The 16,727-nt window shown below is 44.0% G+C and overlaps 1 protein-coding gene across 8 annotated transcripts in view; it reads right to left on the bottom strand.

The window, feature by feature from the left end:
• The window catches only part of EVA1A (eva-1 homolog A, regulator of programmed cell death), a 224,410-nt gene that overhangs the window by 65,619 nt on the left and 142,064 nt on the right, over positions 1 to 16,727 (bottom strand). Inside the window, exon 1 of one of the 8 annotated variants that reach the window (XM_055810992.1) lies at positions 352 to 696. The exons of 3 other annotated variants lie outside the window; for them this stretch is intronic. The gene's annotated coding sequence lies outside the window, so the exon portion shown is untranslated. Of the gene's footprint in view, positions 1 to 351; positions 697 to 16,727 lie in introns of those variants that run through there. 4 more of the 8 variants (XM_027789188.2, XM_027789187.2, XM_027789189.2 and 1 more) reach the window with 4 other exon arrangements.

The following is a 16,727-nucleotide window of genomic DNA, read 5'->3' as shown; positions in this document are numbered from 1 at the left end:
AAGTGAAAATGCTGAGCACCCCCTGCTCCTTCCCTCACCTCTGTTCACTGCCTTCCTGGCTGCTGTACAGCCCAACGCTGCTTTCTCCCTCCTTTAAACAGCTCTTTTTTTTTTTTTTTTTTTTTTTTTTTTTCTCCCCATCAGTCACATCCAGCTACCAGCGTCTGCAAAACAGCACCAACACCAGTGCTCACAGATGCTGACCCCTCCTATGGGGCGAGACCCACTCCGGGCTCCCGCACACGGCGCTCCCCGGCCGCGGTCCCTGCCCCGTCCCTCCCGCACCACAGCCCCGGTACCCCGCAACCGCCTCGCTCCCCACCGCCCGCACGGATGGGGGACCACGGTTACCGGTGACAAAGTTTGCAAGACAGAAGGACGGTTTTGCTCTCACCACCCTAGGTTCGCTGACAGCCTGGGAAGTACAGCCGAGCTGCTCGGAGAGAAGAAAGTTGTTTTACCGTTCGGTTCTTCGTCGTTGCTGGCAGCGGGGCTGGGTGCTGAGCCTGTGGGGATGGCGAGAGCAGGAATGTGGCGTGACAGGCGAGAGCGTGAGGTATGCCCCTGCCTTCTCACATCCTCCCCAAGAGCCGCCAGTCTTCAGGGCGGACGCCTTGTGCGTCTGCAGGCGGAGGGGAGCGCGGAGCGGGCGCGGGAGCGAGTGTCGAGGAGGGCAGCAACAGGAAATGACACAGAAACTTCACCAGGCTCCAATCCAGACTTGGCCCCTGACATGAAAGAAGGGGGAGGCAATTTGGGGGGGGGGGGGGGGGGGGAAGAAAAATTTTTCCCCCTCATTAACCAGCCTAAAAATCTGCTGACTGGGAAGAAGAAAAAAAAAAAAAAAAAAAAAAAAAAACCCACACAGCACTGTGACAAGTTTTATTAAAGCAAAGAATGACGCAGGGCGGGGGGGATTCCCGTCAGAGTTTATTTATTTGGGCAGGAGTGGTGTGATGATGTTAGACACTGAGAGCAAAATGCTGTTTTCAGCAGCTGCCTTGCTTTTCTAAACTCCTTGAATGCTCCAGCTTGTGCCTGAGAGCAGCAGGCAGGAAGCAACGGCCCCCCCTTGCACCCCGTGGGTCAGCTGCTGCGACAGCCCGGGTAATTCTGCCTGCGCTTGCAGCCAGTCGCTTCAAAACCCAGCACTGCCCACAGCTCCCGGTGCATGGGGATGGCACAGGAGACGGGCCAGGGCTGCTGGGGTCCTGTGCCCAGCCTGGTGAGGAGCACACGGCTCCACACACCTCGGGGACAAGGCAGGCGGCAGCCCAAGGCGAGACATGATGATGGCATGACCCACAGAAGCAGAAAATCACATGGGCATGTGGTCAGATCTTTGCCTTGATGGATGCAAGATACTGCCTTAATTGAACAAAGCTGGGTGGGTATCTTCCAGCAAGGCAAATCCCCTGAACGCCTCTCTACATGCATGGTGGGAGGGTACAACGGCTATTGAACTGGGTGGCAGTTTTTAAAGCATCCTTTAGACCTAACACCTGGCATGCACGTGTCCTTGCAGGCAGCCCAGACCTCCTTGACTTTAGGGTCTCTGCAAATTCCACCTGCCTTTGCAGTAGGCAGTGCCATAAACCCTTTGGCAGGAGGCCCATGGGGCTTTCTAAAGGGTCCTCTTGCCTTCCCAATTTGGGACCCATACCACCACTATAGGGTGGATGAGATGTCCACACAACAGGTCACTATAGACTGAGGAGCAGGTCAAATGGCTACTTTTCACTTGGAAGTAGGTGAATCACCCCTCATGCTGTTCAAAGATGTCCTACCAGATACAGTAAGCTCTAGGGACAGTTGGAACCCAGGTCTAACCTCAGATTCAGCTCTTTCCTGGAAATAAAATATAAGCATAGTCATTCTGGCCACAAATTTGAAAGTGGTGGGAGGTTTTTTTTCCTTAAAATTGAGCTTTCTCAGGCTAAAGATGGCCTCACTGAGACATCTCCACTCTCCAGTCAGTTCAACAGGAATATAATATTACCGTTAAAATAAGAACTTTTAAATATTCCTATTTAATGGGGGTATCTTAAGGCCAGGTGAGATCACTCATTTGATCATTTCAGTCACCTGGTCTGACCACCTGCACAGCTGAAGCCACAGAGTGCTATCCCAAACCAAGACCAGAACTGCTACGAATTATGGCACATCTTTCAAGGAGACATCCCACCCTGAATCAGAGACTTTCAGTGAAGGACAATCTACCCCAGGTAAGTTATTTCAGTGGCTATCACCCTGTCAAGAAGAAAGGCTGCCTTTTTATTCTGTATGTGTCTGATCTCACCCTCCCCCCTCAACCATAGCCATCAGTTACTGATCCACTCCAGGAAGCTACAGATGAGGCATGGACAGAGAAGGGCTGCAGCTCACCAAGGTACAGCCCAGCCTCAGTCTACCCTCAGCACAGCTAGAATATTTCAAGCTCAGGCACAGTTGGGGTTCCTGCAGTTGAAAGCACCCAGGCCATGCAGCTCCAAGTGGAAGCTGGAGCCTGCTGTTCCCTCACCACATAGGCTTGACCTTACAAAACCACAGACAAGTTATCTTGTAACCTTGTCCTGAATAAATAAAAGTAGCTGAGCTTTTCTAGTCTCTCACAGTAAAGGCAGACTTTGCGGACAGACCACAAATTGTGCCTGTCACTCTTTTGAGATCCATTTCCATTGCATTAAAGTCCTTTTTGAAATGTGCCTACCAGAACTGGATGTGGTATTACAGTAACGATCTCACCTATGCTGCAAATTTTGAACACACTTAGACCAGTATCCAGTTGCTCCATCAGAAGCATCACTCTCTTCGCTATGCCTTTGTGAATGTGGTAGTGCGTTAACAAGCTGAATTAGGGATTTATTGTTACAGTATCATTTTACTCCAAACTTCAACCTTAAATACAAAACACTTTAAGATTTGGCATTTATACAGTGTTCAACATATGCTTTGATCTAAACAAGGGCTTTGACCTGCCTAACCTTTGGTGTATTTTTTTTCCCCTTGTGAATGACTTGAGCACAATCTTAAGGTATCAGTTGTCACTCCCCTAACAAGAGGTTATTTTCAATTAATCAAAGAAATATAAACAGAGCCTTGTATTGAGTTCAAATAAGCTCAGAACAGTTATGCCCTTAAAACAGATGTCTAAGGCTGTGTCTCCTCTCAGATCAGAGCTGGTGTACTGTCAAGAAGAGGTCTTGCAGATCTGTTTGCTCAACCAACTCAAAAAACTACTATCAGCTCCAAACCCTGACATACTCCAGTGTGGCCCACTGAAATCAGTGAACAGGGCAGCCCATGATGCAGATTAGGGTATCCAGGCCAAAATCAGATTTACAAGGTCTTTATAGATTAGAGAGAACAGCAGAAGGGATTTAGATAGCACCATGCTATTTCAGAGTAAGGATAGCCCTGTATCAAGCCCATCAATACTATGCCAGCTTCCCCATGGTTCTGATCCCGACAAGGTAAAATAACAAAAACAGAAAACCAAGAGACAGTTGGTGCACCTTGTAATGATCTAAACAGAGTCAGGACTGGTCTTTGGCCCTGAGGCCAGCAGCACAGTCCAGCCACATGCACGCTGGAGGCTAAACACAGCCCTATCCAGACCACGTGTTGGGAATGAGCTCTGGCCAATGCTAACGTTCAAGCCATACCAGAGGGCTGCCACTGGGCTGGGATAAACAGGGATCGTGATGAAATTTAAGATCATGGATAAAATTTTCCAGTGGCAGGGCCCTGGTACTATTTAATTCACTTAATTAACTAAAACATAGATAATCCTAGAATGACAAGTTAAAAGAAAGGCCCACAAGGCTTTTGCTTCAACCCAAACCCTCAGATAAATGCAAGTTTGCTCCCGTGAGTCTCAGACTCTTCCACACAGCTTTAACATCCTTACTTCTTGCACTTCAGACACTGACTTTTGTCCATAAGCTGTCCAAGGCAAGGAGCACATCTAACCCTAGAGCTTTACCCTTGCAGTTCAAAGCACTAGCACAACTCCTTAAATCCATGGGGTGAGATGATCTCCACTCAGCTTAGCCATCTCAAAAGCAGATCTGAATTAATACCGTCTTTTTTATTATCTTTTTTTTTTTTTTTTTTAATTAATGCCATCTCTCTGTAGTTAATAAAAAGAAACTGGCACTTGTGAAGGATAATTTGTCTTATCCACAGTTTAAGACAGGTGAGATGAATCACCTCTAGAGCTGCCCCTCCTGCGCCAGGGATTACAGAGGGAGCCCAGCTAATTCTTTCAATCTCTGCACCTAATTTTTCAGTGTCTAACATGGGGGCCAAAAGCAAGATATGTGTTTGCCTGGCATAACAGAGCACAGATTATTCCACATCTATAAAACAAATATGATAATAGTGTCATCATGCCTTTTGATGCCAGAAACAAGTAATCTTGTGTAGCCTCTGAAGGAGGTAGACTCTGATTAGGCCATTAGGTCTCACACAGTTACTGCTGGAGCCCAGTAAGCTGTGTGGCACTAAAGTGTGTCTTCTCAGCAGGGCATCCACTCTGGATTATGAGGTGTCAAGAGAGGGGAGAAGCCACCATTTCTTTCACAGCTCATTATCCTGAGAGTAATAAATGAATTTTCAATGTGAATTAATCTGAGATAGCTTCCTGAACTTGGTTTTGTTGTACATTTATGTGTATAATTAAATATCTCTTTGCTACCTGCCATTTTCTCTATCTAAAACTACTTACTATAATCAGCCAGCTTTTTTGAAAGTTAGTTCTGATAAACTAATCTCACTTAAAATAACACCTGCAGCAGCAACACCTGGAAAAGATATGGGCAACACATTTGAGAGTAGTCACTTTGCAATTAGCTTCCTTGACAATGAACCTCATGTTTCCATTTTTGCCTAAAAAGAAGACTAGCAGCAGGGAAAAGGCATGTTTCAAAAGGACAGCTTTTACCTGTTTATTTGTGAGGATGTGCAACATGCAATGCCTTTCCGATGGTCACTCACCTGTGAGGTGTTTAGGTCTACAAGGTTTACCTGTCCTATCCAGACAAGCAAGTAATGAGATTCTAGAGAGAAATAACACACTTCTGCATTTGGGTGCTACATAAAGGGAGTGAATAAGGTCTTTGTTTTATGTCTTGTGTCGGTTGGTGTTGAGGGTTTTTTTAGTGAGAACTGTCCAGATCTCCGTTTGAAATCCAGTGGCATCATGGTCCATGGTGGGAACCAGTGGGATCTGTGGATGAACGACCTGCACTACCCTGAAGAGGGCTATAAGACGGGAACCAATCTTTTTTGTCTCATAGGTAGATCTATAACTAGAGCCACAACACTAACCATATGCCAAAACACTGTTTTTCTTAGCTATACTCTCACCTTGTTTTGTCAAGGGAAACTACTTGTATTTGACAGACTATCTTAAACCACTTACAGTAGGAGGATTAAGTTCTGGTGACTTCAAACAGAAGAAACTGTCTTACAGACAATTTTTTTGTTTAATACCTTTCATTTCACATTAGAATGCCTGAATCCCACAAGCGGAACTGTAACGCCACAGAGGTGGGGCCTTTTCTAGCTTTTGCAGTTTCACAGAGATCACTGCACTTTTCATAGGTTAACATTCAATTACCTGTTATTTTATAAAAAATATTCCTGTACCTTCCCAGGCATGCCTGCTCCTTCCCATGTTTTGGTATTTATGAAGCCAGCTACACAGACTTCACAAGCAAATGACCTTTAAAAATGAATGAACCATCTGTAACGTTTACATCCTACGTATATTACAGCAGAGAAAAGTTGTTTTCAGCTTCCTCCCTCTCCCTGCTCCCCACCCAAACAAATAAGACTTGTTTCTCTCAAGTCCATCCCTCTCCAGAGAAATCTGACCTACAAATGGCTTTCTCATAGCTCAGCAGGCCAGTTTAGTCCTCAGATGGATTTATCATTAACCACATAAGCACATGTTGTCCATTCTGTCCAACCTAATGAATGTGCTATAAATAAAGTATCTCTAAAAGCAGGTTTCAACATACTTATCCAAGGTGTTGCTGCAAGTCCTTGTAACTCCCAAAACCACTTATGTTAGAAACATTAATCACATGATTATAATTCAAAGCATCAGCTCTCTACAGCTGTAACTCCCTAGCACTTGACTTTGACTAGACCTCTAACCTCAACTTATCACTTTCAGGCATACTACGTATTTTCTTCTCCAGTCTGTCGCTAATGTAGAAAAGACATGGGAAGTCGGTTTTGAAGGGTATTTTTAACCTAGGAGTGTCTCATCAAAAGGAGAACTTAGTACGGAATCTCTAAAACAAAACCTTGCCTGTTTACTGGGTGCAGAAATCTGAAAATACCACAGTTGCATTTCACCACAACTCATGTCATTTAAAACTGAAGCAATGTAAAGAAAAAGGAAATTCTTTTAGAAAAGATACCGCGAGTGCAATTCCTACCTATGCCACAAACATGTTATATGGTCATAGAATTATCTGTAGAGCTTTGTATTGTCCATCTGGAATGAAGGAAGGTGAATCAAGCATCTACTAATTCCGACTTGCCCTCTCATTCATTCAGAGCGTACATGGACAGTTTGGGTTGTTTTCCACTTATTTCAGCTGACAATATAGAGATCATATTCCATCTTAACCAAAGCTTTTAAAAAGCCAGAGAAACAAAAGATTAATTGTAGGAAATTATTTTTAAACATCATATGATTTAGTTGGGAAATAGAAAGACAAAGATAAAACTCCCAGAAGGACAACCACAGCTAATGAGAGCCTGAGAGGAAATGATCACACATTCTCAGTTCTTCTGATGGATGTTCTTCTAGCTTTATTAATCAGAAGTTTGTGATGTCAATAAATCACTGAAGTATGATAGTAGATGAAGGTGAGTTTGGATGTAAAATGATCCATGATGAAGGATTACAATAAAGGATAAAAAGGAGGGGGAGCCAAATACAGTTTTATAAACTGCATCCTCAGCTTGTGAGGACTTGTAGATAACAAATGTCATTACTTTTCCACATTATCTAGGAGATTAAGAATGTTTCTCAATGTATAACTGCTGGGAAGCCTCTGCAGCACCTTCTCCAGTTACTTTGGGAGAGGTTTACATTACATCAATTGCATTATTTTCCCATCACTTATGATTTCCTTTACAAAGAGGAACTTGAAAGTACCCTTCTTCTTTTAACCTCTTTTGGAGGAAGCAGGGTCCAATGGCAGAAAAGGAGAATCCAGGCAAAACACCGTTTTTGACCTTCCAAGGTTTGTCAGATTCTGCTTTGAGAGCAAGCTTTCTAGTATGACCTTATCCTTCCCAAATTATCCTGCATCACAGAGGTGTCAGCAAGGTCTCTATGCTTCCAATTAGTCTACGTGCAGAGTTGTTGGTTTCTATATTCAGCAAAACCACCCAATTATCAACCTACACGTATCGCAGTTTGCAGTTTTCAAGGAAAGCATTTCCCAGGGCACTTCAGAAGTAAATAAATGCATTTGAGATTCTATTACTGATGAATCAGTTACATTCTCTGCCTTCTACTAGTGGCTTTTATGCTGCAGAATACAGCCCTGGTCATCTGAAGCAAACCAAAGCCATGCTTATATACTGCAAATTTAAAATGGAAGGTTATTTAAAATGAGGCAGTTTGCCAATAAGACAAAATTTGCCTTGAGCAATGAAAGCCAGAGACATAACAGGCACCTAGGAGAGAAAGGACAGAAGTGCACGGATGCCTTTGAGGATGTTTTCAACTGTAATAAAAATGTGGGTGCTTCCCCATGTAGGTTTTAATCAGGTTTGCCACAACATGGAGAGGTCCCCAGGCTGATGCCCTACCAAGCTGGCAACGATACCTCACACTGCAGGACAGCACTTGGTAGGTAAACACATCAGTTTGGTCCAGCTGCAGTGAAGCTAAGCCAGGGACGTTGCTTCTTGGACTGATAAGCCCTACCGACAGAGCACATGAGCTTGGATGTACTGTGGGTATTGTCTGACTCTATGGAGAGCCAGCCCAGACACCTCCATACCATACTGTATTCTGCAGTAATATGAATTGGTGATTACAGCTGAGTTTTACTAGAGTCCTCAGAGCTTGCCTTGCTGGGACTATAGCTCAGGTGTCTCTGGCACCATCTACCCAAATGCTTCCAACTCTAGTTTGCAGCACCTAACAGTGAGATAGATCAGCTGGGCAGTCAAAAGGAAAGCCTTTGAAGTGGTGAGATACTCCCATAGAAAATAAGGACAATTTATCCCCATAATTACCGCTTCGTACTCCATGGAATAGTGGGGACGGCGTTTCTGTTATTCTGTTCTTGCCAAAGCTTCTGTATATAGCTTTGTTTAAAATGAAGTACTGAAAACACACATCAGTGGACATTAAATTACAGAATTTTCCTCCAGGGTTTCTAAGCCATCATGAGCAAGAACCGGAGACAAGTACATGTTTACATAAATTCTAAGCTGAGATGTGTAATCTTACCCATATAGAAATTGAAAGAGTGGAGAAGAGGGAAAATAAAGAACAAAAGACAAGAAAAAAAAAAAAAAAAAAAGCCCTATAAATAAGCTCTAGCATCTGAGAAGAAGCAAGCAGAATACTTGGTGTCCAGTGTTGCTATTTGAGAGCTGCTGTGAATGGATGCACAAATCTGTGGCAAGGAAGTGTCCCAAGGAACACACTCCACGGGAGCAGTCTAACTCATTTCAGGGGGATATGTAAGGCACAGATCTGATTCTTGCCATATGATTTGTGCCAGATGTCTGGCTATAGACAACTGATCACTACCAGAATATCTTAAGATAGTCTTCAGCTGAGACACACCACTTCACTCCAAGAGAACTTAATTCTTAAAATGCAAAGAATTGAATGCTTGCAGTCAGCACAGGAATAACCTTGAATTACACCTTCATGCTACAAAGCCCCTGCTCTTGAAATATGGAGGCAGCTCAAAGAAATAAAGGGGTATCCAGGCCCTATTTCCATTGCTGGTGAATGAAGTATAGTATAAATTTCTAGTTCTGGATTCAGGCCTGGAAGCACATCTGGAAGTGTCTATCCTTGCATACATTAGATTTGCGCTACAGTAAAGAAACCATGACTTCCACTAATATCATAGATGATGAAGGAAATTCCTGGCCTGAAACTAAATATTATTGTTTATTATGTTGCATTGATACTGACTCCTTAAAAATTGCTGATACCAAAGCCATGAAGTGTCAGCTGCAGAGCCTCAGACTGCCATAGCAATGCTCCTGTGAAGTCAACTGTTTGAAAATTCACCCCTGAGCTAAGACATTAAAATTTTCCGAAACCACATGGTTGGTCTGCATTTGGCACAACAGCAAAAATTTACACATATCAATCAGGAGTCGCCTTACTGCAATACTCAACCAATATCCCTTACCTGCAGGAGGGAAGGAATTGCAACACAAAAAAAGGAGTTGTCTTTCGCAACACACTACAAGACAAAAGAACAAACACAGCCTTTCTCAGCAAGCCAACCTGGCACAGCAGGCATCGATAAAACACTGGTGGCTTCCAGTGCCAGTGATGTGATGATCATGAAGAAACCTCCTCCTTCCTGGCATGCCATTTGTTGAACTGAATAGCTAGAAAGACCTTTAAAATTTGAGATGGAAATACCTCTGGTGACAGGAACAGCCACACCTCCAGCAGTAGCACTGCTGCTAGGAAGCATTACATAAATGAGTTCATGTCAGGTCACAGTCAGAAGATGGTCAGAAGCAGAAACACTCCAGTGGGCATTATTTTTCCACAGCACAGCCAAAAGCAGGCATGTTTTTAAAAACAGTAAAACACCAGTGTGGTCGCAGACATCATTTACTAATAGCAGGCTGGCTTTGCAGTCAGTTTGCACCACTGACACCAACATCATCTTGGCTGCACTAAGTTGGTCAAAGTGGAAAGTGACATCAATTTTCAAGGAACAGTTATTTAAACTAGGGCACACAACTCACTGGGAGACCTTCTGTGGAAAACTCCATGTTCTTGAAGCCAAAGATCTGTTCCCAAATCCAAATCCACTCAGTAGCTACTTATCCATGAGCACATCCCACGTGCTACAGAGGAAAACATGAGATCAAGAATCCTGTTCTTAAAAATTAAAAAGGTAATAATATACAGAGGAGCGATGAAAGCCTTCATCCCACCTGCATAGCCCTGCTAACGCTTTCTCATTTCTCATCTCTAACAGAGGCTACAGAGGAGAGAGAAACAGAGATTCCCATGAAAGTCAAGACTTTGTGACTCAAAGGGCTCAGCAAGGAGAATGCTCTGTCAGGAACCCACAGAGCAGGAGCAGAGGTTCCCAAACTGAGCGGCATCCCAAGCCCAGAACTGGGAATGCTCATGGTCCTGGAAGTGCACAGGAAAACTCTACCTTGGCACCAAAAGGGCTTCACAGATAGGAAACTTTGGGAACTGCTGCTCTTAAGGGTTTCAGTTAGATGCTTCTAGTCATGTCTTGTTAAGGGTTAATTGCATTCAAAACCTTCAGAGTTGCATTTCTACGCTTAGGAAGGTGATGAATTTGAGCAAGAGGCTTACCGTATAAGCAAGGTGTCAGAAAATACAGGACAAATAAAACCTTTCTGACCTCCCTGAAGCTTATAAACTCTTCCCACACATGTTACCAGATGGCAAAACCTTCTCAATAACTACAGCGTGCATCAAAACTCGTCATTGCTTAGAAGCATGGTCATGCCCTGTGAGAAATATCACGTATCTCTCAGTAACACAGCTCTTTTTGGCTTTTAGCCATTAACCATTAGCCCACCGGTATACCCAGAAGTCAGCCTTGTCAACATGTTCTGAACTCTGAACTAAGATTCCTGAATCAAATATCCCTTCCTCCTATCCTGTGCCATGGTTACATTTCAACCCAAAATCCCCAGTGCCTCAGAGAAGGAATCTTTCTTCCAACACACAGTAATACAGCTGACACTGACTGCTGATGCTAAGCTCCCATATACAGCTATTTTTGAGTAATGCCTTTCAGGTTGGGCTGGCTAGATGCGTCCAACCATGGGCAGATATTGGCATGGAGATACTGTGACACAAGAAACTCTGCCAGCTGAGAACATCACTGCACATCAAATCTCTCCTCCACCATCTAGTCCAGCTTCCTGAAGAACTCTGAAATCACTTCTGTGCCTTGGTCCTCCTCCTTGTCATCTGGACACCGGACATCTCCAAGAAGACAGTGGTAAGGAGCTATGATCCTCTGGCTCGATGGAAAGAGGAAAAATGGTCTAATAAAATGGTGGAAAGAATTCCTTTAAGCAATGCAGACCACTTGAAATCCCATCCCCTTTCACTAAAAGTACACGGTGCAATTCTTTAGCACCTCCTTTGTGAAATAAAAGTGTGGCTACTTCATAAAAGACAACAAAAAATGTTTCTTTAAATACATTAGCAAGAAAAGGAGGGCTAAGGAGAATCTCCATCCTTTTTTGGATGGGGGGGAAACAATGACAAAGAACGAAGAAAAGGCTGAGATACTTAATGCCCTCTTTTACTAGACTTTAAAGGTAAAACCAGTTGTTCCTTGGATACCCAGCCCCCTGAGCTGGAAGACAGGGATGAGAAGCAGAATGAAGCCCCCATAATCTGAGGTGAAATCATTAGCAATACTTAGACACAACAAGTCTATGGGGCCAGATAGGATCCACCCAAGGGTACTGAGGGAGCTGGTGGAAGTGCTCACCAAGCCACTTTCAACCATTTATCAGCAGTCCTGGCTAACTGGGGAGGTCCCAGTTGACTGGAGGTTACACAATGTGATGCCCATCTACAGGAAGGGCCAGCAGGAGGAGCCAGGGAAGTACAGGCCTGTCAGCCTGACCTTAGTGCTGGGGAAGGTTATGGACTAGATCATCTTGAGTGTCATTACATGGCATGTACGTGACAATCAGGTGATCAGGCCCAGCCAGCATGGGTTTGTGAAAGGCAGGTCCTGCTTGACCAACTTCCTCTCCTTCTATGACAAGGTGACTCTCTCAGTGGATGAGGGAAAGGCTGTGGCTGTTGTCTACCTGCACCTTAGGAAAGCCTTTGACACTGTCTCCCGCAGCATTGTCCTGGAGAGACTGGCTGTTGTGGCTTGGCTGGGTGCACTTTATGCCAGATAAAAATCTGGTTGAACGGCCGAGCCCAAAGAGTGGTGGTGGAAGGAGTTCAATCCAGTTGGTGGCTGGTCACAGGCGGTGTTCCCCAGGACTCAGTGCTGCAGCCAGTTCTGTTTAATGTCTTTATCAATGACCTGGATGAGAGGACCGAGTGCACCCTCAGTCAGTTTGCAGATGGCACTGAGTTGGAGGGGAGTGTTGACCTGCTTGAGGGCAGGCAGGCTCTGCAGAGGGATCTGGGCAGGCTGGATCCATGGGCTGAAGCCAACTGTATGAGATTCAACCAGGTTCAGTGCCGGGTCCTGCCCCTGGGTCACAGCAACCCCAGGCAGCGCTACAGGCTGGGGGCAGGGGGCTGGGAAGGTGCCTGGTGGGAAAGGGCCTGGGGGTGCTGGTCAGCAGCCGGCTGGGCATGAGCCAGCTGTGTGCCCAGGTGGCCCAGGTGGCCATCAGCATCCTGGCTGGTATCCGAAAGAGTGTGGCCATCAGGAGCAGGGCAGTGCCTGTCCCCCTGCGCTGGGCACCGGTGAGGCCGCCCCTGGACCCCTGTGTTCAGCTTTGGGCCCCTCACTGCAGGGGGACGTGGAGGGGCTGGAGCGTGTCCAGAGCCGGGCAGGGGGCTGGGGAAGGGTCTAGAGAACAAGTCTCATGAGGAGCAGCTGAGGGAACTGCAGTTGTTTAGTCCAGAGAAAAGGAAGCTCAGGGGGGACCTTATCACTCTCTACAACTCCCTGAGAGGAGGCTGTAGGCAGGTGGGGTCGGTCTCTTCTCCCAAGTAATGAGCAATAGGACAAGAGGAAACAGCCTCAAGTTGTGCCAGGGAAGGTTTAGATTGGAGATTAAGAAAAATGTCTTCACTGAAAGGGTGGTCAAGTGCTGGAACAGGCTGCCCAGGGAGGTGGTTGAGTCACCATCCCTGGGGATATTTGGAAGATGTGTAGATGTGGCACTTAGGGACATGGTTTAGCGATGGACGTGGCAGTGCTGGGTTAACAGTTGGACTCAACAATCTTACAGGGTTTTTTTCAACCTAAATGATTCTGTGATTCTAAAATACATAAGAGGATACACATTTCACAAAAACCAAACTGCCTTAAAATCCTATCAAAATAATATGCTGCACTTCAAACACTCCTCCCCAGAGGGGAGTCTGTGAAAACAATAGTTGAAAGATGCATAATCATTTTGGTTTTAATGCACTGCTGGAAGATGTTCAAATGCTCGTCTGATGGGTGCAGGAATAGAACAGAAAATAAAATAGTTCAGGCCAGGTCAGGTGATCTTCCTAAAGATTCCTCCTGTCTGTTTTCTGAAAAGGCACATACCCAAGAGATTCTGTACGCAAACTGCTACTCAGAAGGGAGTATGATACAATAATAAAAACCAACAGACACATTTAGAATAATATTAAAAATTAAAAGCCCTTACGGAAATCCAGTAGCTACTTGTATACATGCCCCCAACTCATTGCTTTCTGTAACTTTGCCTTTCTGTAACTTATGGAAGATTTTAGAAGGCAGTAAATAAATTCATGTTCCACATCCTCCACATATATACATTAAAAAGGGGTAAATAGGCCTATCGTCATAGGCTTGTCTACTGCACATCAGTCCCAGGCAAAAACACAGAACAGCTGTGATGGGACTCAACAAATAAATAATTATTGTCCATCAACGATGTGTAATGGAAAAGGAATCTTATGAAATTAATCCAGTCTCACATTTTTATGAGGTTGATAAAAGTCAGTACTTTCTGATGAGGTTGATAAAAATAACAGGGTTGATGTAATATGCTTCTGAAAAGCAGATTTGAATGATTGTGTAATAAACATGACTGGTTTAAAATCAACATAGTACAGTGTAGATGAATTGGAGACCAGCTACCTGATACCTTTCCAAATTAAACAGTAAATGGCAAACGTTCACTCAGCAAGTGAAGTTTTGTTCCCATATAGATCCTGGCATACCAGTTGCTATTTAATATTTTTATTGCTGACACAGAAGAAAAAGTTGAATTATTACTTAGTAAGTTTGTGAAATTTTGGGAAGTGGTATGGACCAAAGAGGGCAATAAAGCAAAGCAATCCAGAGAGCAATCCAGTAAACTGCACATAAGCCAACACTATGATTTTCAGTACAGACGTATCCAAAGTCCTGAATGTAAGATTAACAGTGGAGAACTTGCTTCTCAGACATGAGAAAGGAGGCCCGAAGCAAACTGGAAAAAGCCTAGCAAGTTACAGAATCCAGTTGGTTTAATATGGACCGGTTTAAGCCTGACATCTTCAGCAGGGTAATGCACATACTAGAGATGTAATTATCAAGTAGAAGCAGCAAAGAAATTATATATCATCCCAATGTGGCATTAGTGCAACTGCTGCTGATATTCAGAACCTATTTCAGAGGCTGCAGATAGTAAGAAATGGGAAATAATTCAATTAAAAACTTCAAGAATGAATGAAGAATTGGGAAACCTCATTCTGGAGACAGATATGAGAAGATTTACCTTTTTAATTTTATGAATAAAAGGCTGATAGGTTTCTGAATCACAGACTACAAGTATTTAAAGAGAGACTGAGAATTAGCTAATGAGGTTTCTTCAGCCTTAAGAGTAAAAGATCTAGCAATAGCCAACAGCTAGAAGCTAAATCTAGACATTCAGAACAGAAATAAAGCCAGTTTCTTTGGCAATTATGCAAAGGCCATGGGATACTTACAGTCACTGGGAATCTTCAGACCAACTTTTTTAGTTTCGCTCCAGTTTAAACAGCAATTAATTGAGGGAGCTCTTATGGCCTCTTGGTCTCAGTAACCTATCAAATAAGTGACAGGGCTTCAAATGCTTCTGTGGGAGGTTATTTTACAACTTCATAAATGTCATCTTTGGGAAAAGCTTCATGGGATTCTGTTTTTTTCTTTAGCACACTACTAATGGACCACACTGAGTAACCGATTCCCTTGTTTTCTATTCTCATCAAAGGACAATTAAAATAATGATCTTTTAGCAGTAATAGATAATAACACCTTTTCTAACACTTGTAAAGAATGATCAGAGAATGAATCAAGCAATTAATCCTTAGTTTTTAATCATTCCTCCTAAAGTCTCAAACTATTGTGCGCTTAAGCACAGGAATATGTGGTGAATGTTTCCTTCAACTAAGCAGTGCAGAAGGAGAAGAAGGAAAATTGGCATTTGTGACCCTCAGACTGCCTGCCGTATTTTATGGTATCTCTACCCCAACCAGAAGACTCCACAAAGAAAACTGAGCTTCTTACAGAGGCTAAAATAAATGTGCTTCTGTGGTTAATGCTCTCTCTTTCTCTTCATCCTCACCTGCTTTTTGGCTGTGGCTTGTCCCTTTTGTCATTCATGTTTTAATTTGCCTCCTAATATGTTTCCTTAAGACCACAAAGAAGCAACCCCATTGTGTAAATGAAATCCATTAAGACTTTTCCTGCCCCAGGGAGTTCACAACACAGAATATAAACCAGCCTTGTCGAACTGGTGGACTGCAAACTGATCCAGCACAAACAATCCCACCGTATTTCTTCCCAAGCCTTACAGGAGACACGCATGGTGATGTAGTACTCCTGGGGCAGCACAGCAATGCCTAATGGATGAATAATTTCTACTGAGCCTTACAACTAGTGATGGACAGTGCCAACAAACATATTGCAAAATGATAGCAAAATTGCTCTACGTTTCCTGAAACTCTCCCTTCCCCTCTTTCCAATAAGGGGATGGGGTTACCTGTCCAGCTCTTTTTGCCCGGATGTGTGCAGCAAGGCAAGCTGCATTGCCCCATCCCTTCTCCCAGCCCACACCATGCCCTTCTCCCCTTAGCAGGACTGCCGAACACCCACGATCAAAGTCAAGAGGTGACAGGTGACCCAGAGGACTCAATGTCCATTCTCAAAGCAATGACAATAGTCCCCAAAGGTCAGTCTCAAAGTGCAGCTCTCACTGAGTAAATCCCAGGCCTCTGAAAACAGGTTGGGAACAGCAAATTTAGTAAGAAAACAGAGACCCTACGACTCCCTATTGCTTCACCAGCCTTTGTCTGAAACGTTTAATATTATCAAAGTACTTGCTAGAATCACAACACGTGTTTAAATACCAGTATAATGAAACAGCATGTTTATCGGGTCAGCCAGGAGGCTCTGGTATGGAGATTCTAGCATGGACAAAGTTGGACAGACATTAGATAAATAAGTGGGAGAGGCTGAATCGGAGTGGAAACCAAGAGAACTTACATTTGCACTGAATGGTGGAATTCATGGACCTAGATTTCAAAGTGAAGCATCTACACACAGGTGCATTCACTAGGTCTTTAGGTAGGGCCCCCAAACTGAACTTTCTGGCACCATTTTCTGTCTTTCTGATTTATCCAAAATTTGCCAGATCAAAAGTTGTTAGTGCTTTGGAAAGCATAATCTCTCCCAAACTGAGCACCATCCCAGTGCTGAGCTTACATCATAGCCAGCCCTCCTTCCAAATCATTAATAAGGATCTTAAGCAAAAACAGTTTAACATTGTTCTCTACTGCTCCCCTGAGGTATCTCCCACCA

The sequence above is a fragment of the Falco peregrinus genome, chromosome 7, assembly GCF_023634155.1.
Source record: "Falco peregrinus isolate bFalPer1 chromosome 7, bFalPer1.pri, whole genome shotgun sequence".
NCBI classification, from domain to species: domain Eukaryota; kingdom Metazoa; phylum Chordata; class Aves; order Falconiformes; family Falconidae; genus Falco; species Falco peregrinus.
Note: the sequence above shows the minus strand (reverse complement) of the source record. Positions and strands in the feature narration are given on the sequence as shown.